The sequence below is a fragment of the Nicotiana attenuata genome, unplaced genomic scaffold (assembly GCF_001879085.1).
Source record: "Nicotiana attenuata strain UT unplaced genomic scaffold, NIATTr2, whole genome shotgun sequence".
Classification (NCBI taxonomy): domain Eukaryota; kingdom Viridiplantae; phylum Streptophyta; class Magnoliopsida; order Solanales; family Solanaceae; genus Nicotiana; species Nicotiana attenuata.
In genome coordinates, this window is record NW_017672047.1 from 74,700 (window position 1) to 91,110 (window position 16,411).

Consider the following 16,411-nt stretch of genomic DNA (forward strand, 5'->3'; position numbering starts at 1 on the left):
TAAATATCATCAACGGCCACGGTCCACCTTCCTTCAAAAAGAAATAACAGAAGAAAGGTGCAAATACTTTTACACTGGGCAAAGATTGTCATATGACTAGGAAATTATTAGTTGGAAAGAGAGCGGCTTAGTATCTAATGTCGATAGACTAATATACGAAGCAGCTCGGCTAGATGCAACTTTAACGCCTCTTGGTCGTGTTATTCAACTGTGACTCCTTTTTTCTTCAAATTTCCAGATTTCACACGAAATTTTCAGTGAAAAGAAAGTTAAAAAGTGGCGGTAATCACCTTCATTCATGTTTGATGTGTAAAGAATGGTGAGTAATTGTACCCATTACTAGAAGTGTGGTGGAATAGACTATATCTGCTTCCTTTAATCGGAGATTTCGGTTTTAAGTCATTAGAATGAAAACAATTCTGATAAGAAACGTTATCCTATTATGAGTGTGTTGTCCTACTATGAGCTCAACTTGACATAAATTCGAATTAATTGGGTCATTAAGTTCTGAATTTCGGCCGGTTATGACAGGATGGATGAGATCTTTTCATCCTCAACGAGAGGTTATGAGTTCGATCCCTAGAAATGGCCCTAGTATGAAATGTTTCACACCTCTCGATGCAAATTCAAATTAATTTGACTAGTGAATGTTATCGAATAGTAATTTGACTACTATGAGCTCAACTTGACATGATTAGTGTCAACCCCTTTGGGAGGGGGAGGGGTGTAGGCAGAGGCGTACGTAGTATACTAATACCGGGTTCAATTAAACTCATAATTTTTACGCGGAATAAAAATTTATATATAAAAATTCATTAAAATTACAAATATAGTGAATATGAAGTTATGAACCCATAACTTTCAAATGTGTTGAATGCTAAGAACTTTAAAAACTGAACCCATAGAGTTTAAATCCTGGATAGGCCTCAACTTGTCACGACCCTAGTTCACCAACTGTGAACACGTCATGACGGCACCTAGTCTTCACGACCAGGTAAGCCTAACACATTGCGGAAGTAACAACATTTGCGAAATTTATATTCGAAAGCTAAATAACATGAGTAATGTATACAGTTGCCGCCTGGCACATACACTTTAATACAAAATACTGAAATAACCTCCAAGACCCGGAAACCCACGGGCAACACAGGCTATAAGAAATCTTACACTGCTCTAGTCACCAGAATAGTCTAATACAAAGAGGGATCGAAATAACATCTAACAACTATGGATAAAATGAGAAGGAGACTTTGCGGATTTGCGGACGTAGCAGATGTATACCTCAAGTCCCCAATACGCTCCCTGATACCTACTAGCGGTACGCCTGCTCAGAAGCACCTGGATCTGCACATGAAAAACATGCGCAGAAGAGGCGTGAGTACACCACAGCGGTACTCAGTAAGTGCCAAGCCTAACCTCGGTTGGGTAGTGACGAGGAAAAGGTCAGGGCCCTACTAAGACAGAACAATAAAATAGCAAGATATTAACAGTATCGAAGTCTGATGAAAACGAATGAACACAGCGATGTGATAAGACAGATCAATGAAATATAGTACTGCAAGACAAAACAGAAACACAGAGTAAATACAGCAAAATTACAAGAATACCGACGAGGGTCTCCCAGGATACCATCCTGTAGCCCTTTTCTCAACTGTCCAATGGAACTTCCGGGATACCGTCCCGTAGTCCAAATCTCATATCAATATCAAAAGATCTCCCGGGATACCGTCCCGTAATCCAATCATCAGTGTGCAGGGGGATCTCCCGGGATACCGTCCCGCAGTCCCAAAATAAAAGTGCAGGGGGATCTCCCGGGATACCGTCCCGTAGTCCCAAAATAAAATGCAGGGGGATCTCCCGGGAATCAAACCCGTAGTCCCAAAGTAAACAATCAAGGGGGGACTCCCGGAATCCGCATCCGTAGTCCCAATGTAAATGCGCAACCAACATCAATGAATTATTCAGAAATTTAAGTACAACAATACAAGGCATCAAATAATACTGGCCTAACATGCTCCACGTAATCACAATTAAGACAATTTAAACAATTAGGCAGCTTGGATCAATTAAACATGCTCTTCTATGCTAGCACAGGCTATAAAAGCAAGTAAAGTAAGGCAAATATGAAAAAGAATCCAAATCAAGTATTTAAGTAAAAATCCGGGTTTCAACAATTTGCTCAAGTACGCGCTCGTCACCTCACGTACAAGGCATTCAATTACCAATTATCACATCCTAAGGGACGAAGTCCCCCACACAAGGTTAGGCAAGCCACTTACCTCGAACCGGTGCGAAATCAACTAGGGAACGATGCCCTTGCCACGAGTATCCGACTTCAAATGGCCCAAATCTATTCAATTCAATTACAAATCGTAAATAATATTGCAAACAACTGATTCCACTATTGAAATTAAAGCTAAGGCGTGAAAATGGGTGAAATGACCAAAACGCCCCTCAGGCCAACGTCTCGGAACCGAATAATTTTCATATTTTCAGAAACCTCGTACTCTCACGAGTCTAACCATATAAAAATCTCAGAAATCGGAGGTCGAATGCCCCCTCAAAACCCAATAGTTTAGTCAATGAACTTTCACCCAAATTCTTCAATTTTTGATCCTTAATTCGAATTTAAAAGGTGGATTTAACTACTAAATGATAGAATATAATTAGAAAGGATCATAGAAATGTTACCAAATAATCTCCTCTCCAAAATCCTCTCAGAATCGCCCTTGCCCGAGCTCAAAATTGATTTTCAAACTTATGAGATTAAACCCTCGAAATTTCCTATTTCTGCCCAGACATTTCCGCTTATGCTGACAAGGGACCGCTTCTGCGGTCCCGCTTAAGCGGCAAAATAAACGCTTCTGCGGTTTCTCATTAAAGGGGGAAATTCCGCTTTTGCGGACATATGACCGCTCCAGCGGTTCCGCTTCTGCGGAAAGATGACCGCTTCTGCGGTCTCTGAGGGGGAAGCCAAAAATCGCTTCTGCGATGAGGAAGCCGCTTCTGCGGCTCCGCTTCTGCGGTTCCCAAACCGCAGAAGCGAAAATACCAGAAGGGAAAACATACCAGCTGCAACAACTTAGAAAATTTCCCCGTTAACCACCCGAAATCATCCCGAGGCCCCCGGGGCCTCAACCAAAAGCACCAATACCACCTAATACCTTATTCGAACTTGCACCAATCCTCAAAACACCTCAAACAACACCGAAAACCCGATTAAATCAAGGATCCAAGCCTAAGAACTTCAAATTCTAACCAAATACGCTTTCGATCAAAAACCTAACCAAACCTCGTCCGAATGACCTGAAATTTTGCACACATCCCAAATGACATGACGGAACTACTGCAACTTCCGGAATTCAAATCCAACCCTCGGATCAAAAACTCACTGTCGTACCGGAAACTTCAAAAATCCAAACTTCGGCATTTCAAGCCTAAATGAGCTACGGACCTCCAAATAACATTCCGAACACGCTCCCAACCCCGAAATCACCTAACGGAGCTAACGGAACCATCGGATTTCCATTCCGAGGTCGTCTTCACACTGTTCCGAATACGGACCATTTTTCAACTCTTAAACTCTCATTTAGGGACTAAGTGTCCCAGAACGCTCCGAATCCTAATACCGAACGTCCCGACAAACCAAAATAGCAGAAATGAACTTAGGGAAAGCAGTTAATGGGGGATCGGGGCGTAAATTCCAAAAACGACCGGTCGGGTCGTCACATCCTCCTACACTTAAACATTCGTTCGTCCTCGAACGAGCATAGAGAACATACCTGAAGTGGCAAAAAGATGAGGGTACTGGCTGCGCATATCCTGCTCGGTCTCCCAAGTCGCCTCCCCGGCCGGCTGACTCCGCCACTGGACCTTCACTGAAGCGATGTTCTTTGACCTCAACTTTCTGATCTGCTTATCCAAAATGGCCACTGGCTCCTCAACATAAGATAGATCTTTGTCCAGCTGGACTGAGCTGAAATCTAACACGTGCGACGGGTCACTATGATATCTCCGGAGCATCGAAACATGAAATACCGGATGAACTCCGGCTAGGCTGGGAGGTAAGGCAAGCTTATAAGCAACCTCCCCAACTCGCCTCAAGATCTCAAAAGGCCCAATAAATCTCGGACTCAGCTTCCCTTTCTTTCCAAACCTCATAATGCCCTTCATAGGCGAGACCCGAAACAGAACCCGCTCACCAACCATATATGCCACATCACGAACCTTCTTGTCCGCATAACTCTTCTGTCTGGACTGGGCTGCACGGAGTCTTGGTCGAAGGACAATGGTCTTCAAAATAATCGGGATCTGCGCTTCTAAGGACACCGATTATCAGAAAGCTAATCTTTTTAATAATAGAAACAACGCCAAATAAAAAGTGAAAAAACTCTGCTTCCTTCCATAAAACATTTTCCAAGGCTCATCCGCAGAATATAAAAATAAGAGCATCTTTTTGACTTGCAAATACTCTGAACCTTTTAAAAAGAAGCCTTATAAGCTACAAGTATTAATTAGACAACTAAAAAAAAAAAGAAAGAAATTGCACCACTCGCCCGGTGCCAGAGTCAAAACCATGGGATTCACCTTTGTTTAACAAAAGTAACGAGCTTCCTTTTTAAGTATCCCAAAAAAATTTAACTTTAGCATGTCACCTAAGCGTCCCTAATCCATATAGTATAAAAAACTAAAATTTAAAATACAATATTTTTTATGGTAGCGATAATGGTGGCAATAGCAGTGGAGGGGAAGGAAATTTTAGTGATAAAAAAATTAGAAGAGCGGTGAAATGACTTAGGGGCGCTGAGGTAGCAAGCCTTGTGGCATCCCCCTAATTAAATGTTAGTGACGTGTCACGTTAGATTAGATATCCACTTTGGACAAACTAAACGGAAAAAAGATATATTTGAACCAATAGTATAACGATAGGGTATACATTGACTCAAAGTATAAATACATTTAAACTTTTCTGATTGTACAGGGATAAATTTGACCATTTTCCGAATATCCCCAAAGCTACCAAATCACAATAACATATTTTCTTGATCACCTCTTATTCCACCCACCCTGCAGCAGAAAACTCATCATTAACATACTTCAACTTGGCTTACAGCATGAGTATGAAGAGCCATTCGAAAATACTAGCTGCTTTTGTTCTAGCACTTCTGTTGATTCTTCGTTCAGAGTCCAATGCTGTACATGCAGCTCGCTTCCTCTTCACTAAAGAGCATCCGTCCACAAAAACTTCAACATCATAAACACTCAAAGGTCTGCATGCAAAGCAGAAGCAACCATTCAAGAAAGTTGATTCAAGCTTTAGGAGAATACCTCCAAGCAGATGGAATCCTATACAAAACAAGTAATTTCTGAATCCAAAAATATTCACATCTTACCTCCATAAGCAGTTTTCTCAAATATCACATTCTTGTACCATGTTCAAGCCCCCATAAGGATGACTAAAAGCATCACTTCAGCAAAGCAAAAGTGTCTGTGGAGCAGTTTGTTCATTCAATATGAATGCAGTTTGCTATATAAAGTTAGTTTCCACTTTCCAGTTAGAATAGTCACTTGCAGTGCAAATACAGGATCCAATTTTGTTACTTGGTAGCTATTAAATTTGTTGCTAGATGTATTTCACAAAAGCTTACAGATGTGAATAGTACAAATTTTTCATATCGCTGTATTTATGAACCAACCATTTTAACTTACCAATGAAGCATTTAACTAAAATGAAGAATGAAGATTGCATGAACAACTAAATTCAAGTGTACCTAGTATCCAATAGAAGGTCCTGTAAAGGATAATCCTAGGTCAACTAAAATCTTGGTTAAAGTTATTTATTTGTTGTGGGTTTAGGTTCCCTATAGTATACGGACTTGTATTATATTGCTCTCTGTATGTCTGTAGACTTAGGAGTCTTATAGATCATGGAACTCCTTATATATATTCTTGTTGTAATCACACATGACAATTAGTGAATGAAAGACTTTGTCATGGTATCAGAGCCTTATGTGGTTTAATCAACCCGAGGCAATTTTTTTTTTCACTAACAGAGAACGACGGCGTTATTGATATGGGGGATGATATCAACTCCTCGTCCACCTCTACTACACCAACAACACGCGCTCAATATCCCACATCTTCTCTTATGCCCTCACCAAATCTTGCGCATCAACTACCGGTAAAACTCACATCATCAAACTTCTTGTTGTGGAAGACACAATTTATGCCAATGGTGTGTGGTTGTGGTCTCAACCATCATATTGATGGTAGCGAGCCAATCCCGACACAGTTTCTTGATCAGAATACGCTAAATCCGGCTTACAAAGTATGGGTACGAGAAGACCAACTTGTGCTAAGTTGGATTGTTGCATCATTTTCTGAAATATTCTGCCTCAATTAGTTGGAGCAGAGACTGCTCGTGCAGCTTGGGATAAACTTGTTGCTGCATATGCTTCAGGATCGAAGCCACTTATTCGTGAACTCAAGATGCAGTTGCATATCTTGCGTCGTGACAACGCAAATATTGAGGCCTATGTACAAAAGGCCAAAGGAATCGCGGATAGATTAGCTGCATTACAACATCCGATTCCCAATGATGATTCAGTTGAATTTGTTCTTGCTGGACTAGGCCCTGCCTATCGGCCCTTTACCAGGTCACTAGAATCACGTCAAGAAGACATTATGTTTGATGCATTATATGGCCTCCTCCTTAATGAAGAAAGACAGTTAAAAAGAGATGAGACCATTAATGTTATTGCACCCACCGCTCAATTCACTCAGAGTTCTATTTCTACCACTCGAGGGCGTGGTAGAGGACGAGGAGGGCGTGGTCGCGAACGCTTCTCCATCCAAGGGTTCACACAGAGTAACCAAAATCGGAACTTTCAGTCATCTAACCAATCAACTAAAACAAATCAACAATCTTCTGACTACTCTGGACTTATCTGCCATAATTGTGAAGGAAAAGGTCATATTGCACGTGTATGTCCTTCACCACGAGCTAAGAGTAGCAGCTTGGTGTCTGGCCGACCCACTTCTAATCTTGCCAGTTCTCCCAATCCACCTACACAAACCTGGCTAATGGATAGTGGCACCACGCATCATCTCACAACAAACCTTGATAATCTAGGCATTCACTCTGAGTATCAAGGCCCCGAAGAAGTGACATTAGGTAATGGTTCCAAATTGCCTATATCTCATGTTGGTAAAAGTTATGTTCTTGTTTCCAATCAAAAGTTCAATCTTGATAATATTTTACATGTTCCTTCTGCTACTCACAATTTATTATCAATTAGCTCATTTGCTAAGTCTAATCAAGTGTCTGTTGAATTTTTTCCTAACTATTTTTTGATTAAGTATTTGGCAACGAGAAAAATCCGATACAAGGGGCCGAGTAGTGGCGACTTATATTCTCTTCTGGTGCTGCACTCTTCATCACCTGCTTCCTATGCAGCTTCTCCTGGTGTTTGGCATGCTCATCTAGCTTATGAATCTTACCCTACAGTTCTTCATGCTTTACCATCCAATGTGCTTGCATCATCATCAAATAAATGTTCTAGTTTATGTTCTACATATGCTGTTAGTAAGAGTCATAAACTTCCTTTTAAAGAGTCTAGCTTCAAGGCCATAGGTCCTTTAGATTTAGTTTGTTCCGATGTTTGGGGCCCATCTCCAGTAGCTTCGAAGGATGGTTATCGCTATTATGTCATCTTTTTTGATCATTTCAGCAAATATACATGGATTTATTTTCTTCGTTTTAAATCTGAAGTACTTTTAGTTTTTATTCAATTTCGTACTATTGTTGAAAAATATTTTGGTCGCCCTATTAAATGCTTTCAAGCAGACTGGGGAGGAGAGTTTCAAGCCTTAACAAACGCTCGGTTTGTTGATCGCACTCAACCTGACCATGTATGTCTTCTCAAACGCTCTCTTTATGGCCTGAAACAAGCTCCCCCAATGTGGAATAAATGCCTCACTGATGCCTTACTTTCACTAGGATTTTTAGGATCTAAAACTGATAGTTCATTGTTTTTTAAGTGTGCTGGTGAAAGAAAACTCTTCTGTCTAATCTATGTTGATGATATCTTAGTAATGGGCTCTGACTCTGCTCTTGTACAGTCTCTCGTTACTCAACTACAGAATAAGTTTGCGGTTCGTGACTTGGGAAAACTCTCATACTTTTTGGGCATCGAGACGAGTGCTGGGTTGCATTTGCAACAAGGGAAATATGTGGGTGATCTCTTGAAACGTGTTCATATGGATTCCTGTAGCAACATTTCCACTCCAGCTTCTCCTTCAACCAAACTTTCTTCCACTGAAGGTAGTCAATTCAATAATTCCACCTTGTATCGGAGTGTTGTAGGTGCATTGCAATACTTGACCTTCACTCGGCCTGATATAGCATTCGCAGTTACCAAGGTTTCTCAGTTCATGCATTGCACTATGGATAGTCACTGGACTGCTGTCAAACATATTCTACGTTACATTAAGGCAACTCCATCTCATGGCTTGTTTTTTGCTAAAGGCACATCCACCTTGCTGCATGGGTACACTGATTCAGACTGGGGAGGTGATGTAAATGATCGAAAATCTACTACTAGGTTTGCAATATTTTTAGGATCTAATCTCATTTCATGGGCATCACGTAAGCAACGAGTAGTGTCACGCTCTAGTACTGAGGCAGAGTATAGAGATCTTGCGACTGCCACTTCAGAAGTTATTTGGATTGAGCATCTTTTCCGTGAGATTGGCTGTTTTTCTTCTTCTATTCCTACTCTATGGTGTGATAATTTAAGTGCTACGTATTTGACAGCTAATCCCATCTTTCACACTCGGACAAAGCATATGGAAATTGATTTTCATTTTGTTCGCGAGCGAGTTCGAGCAAAGTCCTTATATGTTCGATATGTAAGCTCCCATGACCAGGTTGCTGATGCATTGACGAAGCCTTTGTCAAAGAGCAGGTTCTTGCAGTTGAAGACCAAGTTAGCAGTGGTTCCTAGCCATGCTCAACTTGCGGGGGAGTGTAAAGGATAATCCTAGGTCAACTAGAATCTTGGTTAAAGTTATTTATTTGTAGTGGGTTTAGGTTCCCTATAGTATACGGACTTGTATTATATTGCTCTCTGTATGTCTATAGACTTAGGAGTCTTATATATCATGGAACTCCTTATATATATTCTTGTTGTAATTACACATGACAATTAGTGAATGAAAGACTTTGTCAGGTCCATGCCTTTCTGATCAAACAACATAAAGTGACAAAAACTGATCATTCACAATAACGTAAAATTGAATAAAGAACCTAAAAACATTACAGTTAAACATTAATCTACTTTCTTTGAGATTCTCACTGACCATCTCTCGTATGTCTTTTCATCTCATCTTTCGACCTTTTCACTTTTTTGGAAACCTGATTAGCCAAAAAGGGGGTATTAGAAGTTTTGGAATAAGCCAAAGTTGTCTCGATCTCTTTCCTAATGTCTTTCAATTTTTCTTGCTTTGGTTTGGAATGAGTATCAGCAAGAAAGCTCTCATTTACAAGTGATTTGGTTTCCGTTGGTCCGAATGTAGCATAAAATTCTTTGAGAGAAGAATTGTTGTGAAGCTTGTCTCGACCTCCACTGATCAGGTTGCCTTGCAAATCTATTAACAGAAAAGGAAGCCAAATAAGTACAAGAGAAACCAGGAAAGTTCAACTCAACTTTAAATGAGTCTGTCAGAAGGGTTTCATAAGGTCTTCTCACTGTCGATTTGCAATTCTCTATTGAAGATGAGTGAATAATTACAGCATGTAATCTCAAAGTTCAGATGCTAATGTTAATGATAAACAACATTAAGTAACTAAATTATAAAGAATAAGAAGGAGTGTTAAATAAAGTGAGGGCAGAATAGTCTTTGTATGGAAAGACTGTTATAAGTTAGTTAAAGCTGTTAATGGTTGTTAGAAGAATTAGTTAATTTAGGATTAAGAGTTAGTTAGATGAGGCTTAAGGAATTGTTCTATATATACATAACATCACATTGTAAAGAATACACTTTGAAAGAAAATAATAATACTCTCCACTATTTCTCTCTCTATCGTCTGACTCTCTACTTCTTCTTCTTCATCATATTTGTTCCTCTGCTTCTTCTAACTGTTCTTCCGCTTCTCTTACTACATTGATTGATAATTCAATCAAGTGTTTCATCTCTGTTTAGCTAACAATTACATGGTATCAGAGCTATCCGATACATAATCGTAGCTCCATCACAATCCAAACTTCAAGTCAGAAACATTTCTTGTTGTTTCCAAAAATCTGCGTTTGATCTGTCAAAATCATGAGCAAGATAAAGAAAAATGGCAGTAAATGGCGATACTGTACATGCAACACAATCTGGGTTGAATCAAGGGAATCAAGTCAATGGAATTGACTACAATCATCCCTTATTCTTGTCTCCTGCGGATGTGAGTGGGATTCAGATCATTTCGTTCCAACTAACTGGAATAGAGAACTATTCTATTTGGTTCAGAACAATGAGAGTTGCATTGCTAAGTCGGAACAAGCTGGGGCTAGTAGATGGCACATGCAGCAAAGAAAAATTTCCAGAAATGATGTGGAATCATTGGGAAAGAGTTAATGCAATTGTTCTTTCTTGGATTATGAATTCAGTTGCAAAAGGGCTACTTGGTAGAATCATGTATACGTCTAGTGCACAAGTGGTATGGAAAGATCTGGCTGAAAGATTCAACAAGGTTGATGGCTCGAGAACCTTCAATATTCACAAAGAAATTGCTACACTGTCACAAGGAACAACATCTATATCAGTATAGTTCTCAAAATTAAAACATCTGTGGGAAGAGTTTGAAGCACTAGTGCCAGCTCCAGGTTGTGATTGTCCAAAATCAAGAGAATTTGTAGCTTATCGGCAGAAATTGAAACTATATCAATTCTTGATGGGACAAAACGGCTCTTATTCACTAGCAAGAAGTCAGATTCTGATGAGATGTCCTGCTCCTACTGTTAATCAGGCATATGCCTTAATTTTTAGTGATGAAGGACAAAAATCTGTAGCTGCAACTTCAGGAATTCTAGGTGCTAATCCTACAGTTCAGATGGGAAGTTATGAAGCAGCAATGTATTCTAAAACTGGAGGATCTCAGAATTTTAATCAAAGGTTTAGAAGGAATGCATATCTCTTCTGTGAGGTTTGTAAGATGAAGGGACATAGCAAAGAAAATTGCTATAAGGTAGTTGGCTATCCAAAAGATTTCAAAAACAAAAGAAAAGTGAATGGTGACTCAAATACAAGTGCGGTCTATAATGCCAATGTCCTGATAGAAAGGTGCAATACTGGGCATAATTCAGGTAATCGAGAGAGTCAACAAGAATCCACATTCAACTATGGAAACAATGCAAGTACTGAAGTTAGTACAAACAACATGAACAATGACAATCCTATGAGTCAGTTGGCAAATTATGCACTTACTAAAAATCAGTATGAACAATTCTTCAACTGTTGAACAAGACTGTATCTAATGATTCTGCATTTTCAACAAATGCAACAGGCATGGAAGCAGCCTTACTTGTCACTAATTGCATTAAATAATGGATTATAGATTCAGATGCTACAAACCATATGGTCTCAGACATAAATCTTCTAAAGGAAAATACAATTACAGAAACAGAAATCTCTAAAAAAATTCTGCTACCCAATGGAGATGTTACCGTAGTTTCACATATAGGGTCCAGCACAATTTTAGAATATAGCTTAATAACAAATGTATTTTATGCTCCACAATTTAAATATAATCTCTTATCAGTTACAAAACTAACTAAGGAGTTACAGTGCTCATCTACTTTCTTTCCTGATTTTTGTGTGTTTCAGGAACTCTTCAGTGAGAAGGTGAAGGGGATTGGTAAAGAGGATGGTGGACTTTATCTTCTATACACTGACTCAAGATAAAATGAGAAATTGAAGGAATTAACTACAAGAAGTAATGAGACAATTGAAGCTGGAAATATAGATATAGACTTGTGGCATAAAAGATTGGGCATGTATCCACTCAAGTATCAAAAAGATTGATTCAAGCAGATTTAGAAACCATCAAAGATAGAATAAACAAATGCACAGTGTGTCCTTGTGCCAAACAAACTAGGCTACCATTTCCTACAATTAGTATTCAGAGTAAAGATTTTTTTTGATCTTATATATATAGATTTGTGGGACCATATAAAGTACCTACATGGGATGGAAATAGATACTTTCTGACTATTGTAGATGACTATTCAAGAATGACATGGATATTTCTACTGAAACAAAAATCTGATGTTTGTGAATTGATTCAGAATTTTCTTAAATATGCCAAAACTCAATTTGAAAAAACAGTTAAAATAGTCAGAACTGATAATGGAACAGAGTTTGTAAACTCTGTGTGTGAATCTTTATTCAAAGACTTAGGGGTTATTCACCAAAGAACTTGTGTCTATACCCCTCAGCAAAATGGAGTTTCTGAGAGGAAACATGGACATATATTAGAGGTCACAAGAGCTATGAGATTTCAAGCTCAAATCCCTATTAAATTCTGGGGATGTTGTGTGTTAGCAGCAGTATATGTAATAAACAGAATGCCTAGTTTAGTCATTGGGAATATGTCTCCTTTTGAAAAACTGTATAAAATGAAACCTGCCATTCATCATTTTAGGGTACTAGGGTGTTTATGTTTTGCTAAAATTGTTCAAGAGCAAGACAAGTTAATGCCTAGGTCAAGACCATCAGTTCACATAGGTTATTCAGAAAATCAAAAAGGTTATATACTATATGATTTAGCTAACCAAACTTTCTTTGTTGGTAGAGATGTCATATTTAGAGAAGACACATTCCCCTTTGCAAGTAAAGCTAGTATTTCAAAATCTGTGTTTGTGGATAATACCACACAACCAGGAATTTTATATGACAATTGTGAATCTCTATTTGAAATGAGAACAGAAGGTACTACAAACAATGGCTCTTCAAATGAAGTGGAAAGGGTACAGTTTCACACTCATCATAATATGGAAGTTGAAAATAGTTCATATGTGCCAACAAACCATAACTATTCAGAGGCTCATAGCTCTGGTAATCAAGGAGGATATAATCAAATATCGGCAGAACATCAACAACATGTTGAGACATCTCAAGCATCTACAGAAACTCAAAGACAAGTGCAACATCAGCTTAGAAAATCATGCAGAGGAAAACAACCTCCCGTATGGATGAAAGACTTTGTATCTAACCTCCCGTATGGATGAAAGACTTTGTATCTCTAAATATCCATCAAGATGTTCCCTATGCCTTAGATAAGTACATCAACTATGACAGAATATCTCCTAAGTATCAAGCATATGTTGCAGCAACCTCCTCAATCACTGAACCTACTAGTTACTCTCAAGCTGTTCAGGATCCTAAGTGGGTAGATGCTATGAATGAAGAAATAAAAGCACTGGAAAACAACCACACATGGGATATTGTAATACTACCAGAAGGTAAGAGGCCTACTGGATGTAAGTGGATTTACAAAATCAAATATAAGGCTTCAGGTGATATTGAGAGGTTTAAAGCTAGGCTAGTAGCTAAAGGATATAGTCAAACTGAAGGAATTGATTATCAAGAAACATTTTCACCAGTAGTGAAAATGGTTACAGTAAGAACTGTGTTAAGCATTGCAGCTTCAAAGAAATGTTGTATACATCAAATGGATGTATACAATGCCTTTCTTCAAAGAGATTTATTTGATGAAATATATATGGAGTTACCTCAGGGATTTAGAAGCCAGGGGGAGAATAAAGTATGCAGGCTTATTAAATCCCTATATGGACTTAAACAGGCTCCTAGACAATGGAATACAAATCTATGTGAGGCTCTTCAGAAGTTCAATTTCAAACAAAGTCAGTTTGATCATTCATTATTTATCAAAAGGACCACTGGAGGGATTGTTATTGTATTAGTCTATGTATATGATCTACTAATCACAGGAGATAGCCTAGCTCTTATTGAAGAAACAAAATTATTATTACAGAATACTTTCAAGATGAAAGATCTGGGAGAGCTAAAGTTTTTCTTGGGAATTGAATTTTCTAGGTCACAGGAAGTATTGTAATGCATCAAAGAAAATATGCTTTTAGAGTTAATTTCATAAGCCGGACTTGCTGCAGCAAAACCAGCAGTAACTCCAATTGATAGCAATGTGAAGCTTACTTCTAAACAGTATGATGAATATACTGATCAAACAGGAAATCAGCAGACAATGATCCACCGGTTGATCAAGTATCATATCAAAGGTTGATAGGAAAACTTCTCTACTTAACAGTAACAAGACCAGATATTGCGATTGGAGTTCAGACACTAAGTCAGTTTCTACAGCAACCAAAAAAATCTCATATGGAAGCTTCCTTGAGAATTGTCAAGTATATAAAGAATCAACCTGGTCAAGGAATCCTATTGTCCAGCAATCAAATCAATACAATTACTGCATTTTGTGATGCGGACTGGGCTGCATGTCCATTGACAAGAAAATTAGTCACAGGGTTCTTTATTAAAGTTGGTGATTTTTTGGTCTCCTGAAAATCAAAAAAACAAACTACTGTATCTCGAAGCTCTGCAGAAGCTGAGTATAGAAGTTTCTTCCACTAGCAAAGAGGAAACGTAGGCAAACATCAATGATATTTTACCTCCATTAAATGACCGTATGCAGTTTCTTCCACTAGCCTTGAGATGTTTCTTATGGTTTTTCCTTCTGACAAGTTTCCAGTATTGGCACTTTCAGCACTGCTCCCAAGAAGAACTCGAATTAAATGCAACAATTCCTGTTCATTTCCGGCCAATAATTTCAAAGCAGTCTGCAAATACGAGAATAAAATCAATCATTGCTCGTTGATATGTAATTCCACAGTTGTGGTTTAAACTAGTGGCCTCATAAAAGATAAATCATTAGTTGGAACACAAGCATGTATTACTAGTGTTTCCAATTTCCATAGTGGTCTTTATGATCTTTTGCACATTTACATATATACTGTCAGCAAAAAGACTGATGTGACAATGGAGCCTGGGAACATAAATTGTATACCTGCAGCTGTATTGATTAGTTTGAAGTTTTGAAATGTCTTCGTTGGCAGCATTTAACATCTCTGATACGAAATTTTTAAGCAAACTAGGAAATATTTGCTGAAACCGCAGTGAGCCATTGTCTTTTGCATGAGGCACCTGGAGATTCAAGCGGATGACTTTGTGGAATGGAACTCTTCTAAAGGCACCCCTTTAAGTATATAGGCAAAGAATACTCCGAAGCACATGAGATCCATGGCAGTTGCACATTATATCGACAGGATTGACAACAATATAATTGCCTGATATACAAAAGTAAAAGAGCCAATGAACAATCAAGTAAAAAACATGGATCACGTATACCCAAGAAATTATCATCCACCTTTTATTCTGATCCACTATGACATTTCCCAACCTTAAATCTTATAGCAGATTTCAAAATGGGTTACTTTAACGTAGAACCACAAGAACAGAAAAGGATCATGCAAGCAAATAGCATGTTGTAATGCAAAGTAGGTGTTGCTCCAAAACGAACACGCAAGTATACGTGGTCGACAAGTAATATAGGATTATAAGTCCAGATATCATACCTAAAGGGACTTGTGATTAACTATCAACTAAATTAAACCAAACAATTAATCTATTCAAGCGATTCCTAAAGTGTGAATATTTAACTAAAATTAAACTAGAGTAACAAATTAAGAGATCAAAGAAAATAAGTTGGCGAATTATAGAGACGAATTCTATATGAGTGAATATTCTAGAGCTATGGGTTAGCTAACAATCCCATTGAGTTTTCCACCTAAATCGTCTAATTAATTTATCTGGTTTATTGATTGACAGGGTTAATATTGCTCGTAGCCTTCTCCCGAAGTATAACTCGCCTATTCAAGCTAACCTAACGCCTATATTCCAATGGAATTAGGATTAACAAGAACGCATTTATAATTCCCGTATAATAACCAAGCAAGGCGATTAGGTATATTCCTATCCTAACCGCAAATCCGCTCCCCCTAAGAGTTAAGATCTTGCTCTACTCAATCTTATATGCAATATAAAATTCCCTCTCCCGAGTTCAATCCTAGATTCGTAGATAGTATTCAATTGGTGATCAAGCAATCAAATAATTAAGCACAAGATTGAATAAATAAACCAATATGATAAAATAATAAGAAAAATTCAAGCTTCAAACTACAACGTTCATGTAGCACCCAAAACTCTAGAACTAATAAACTATGAAATTAAAGGAAGAGAAGAGAAGAAAAACTAGTTAGAAGCCTCCTCCAAGCGTGGTGTGTGTTCCTCCACGTGAATTCTCCTCCAAAGTATGTTAGATATCACCAAA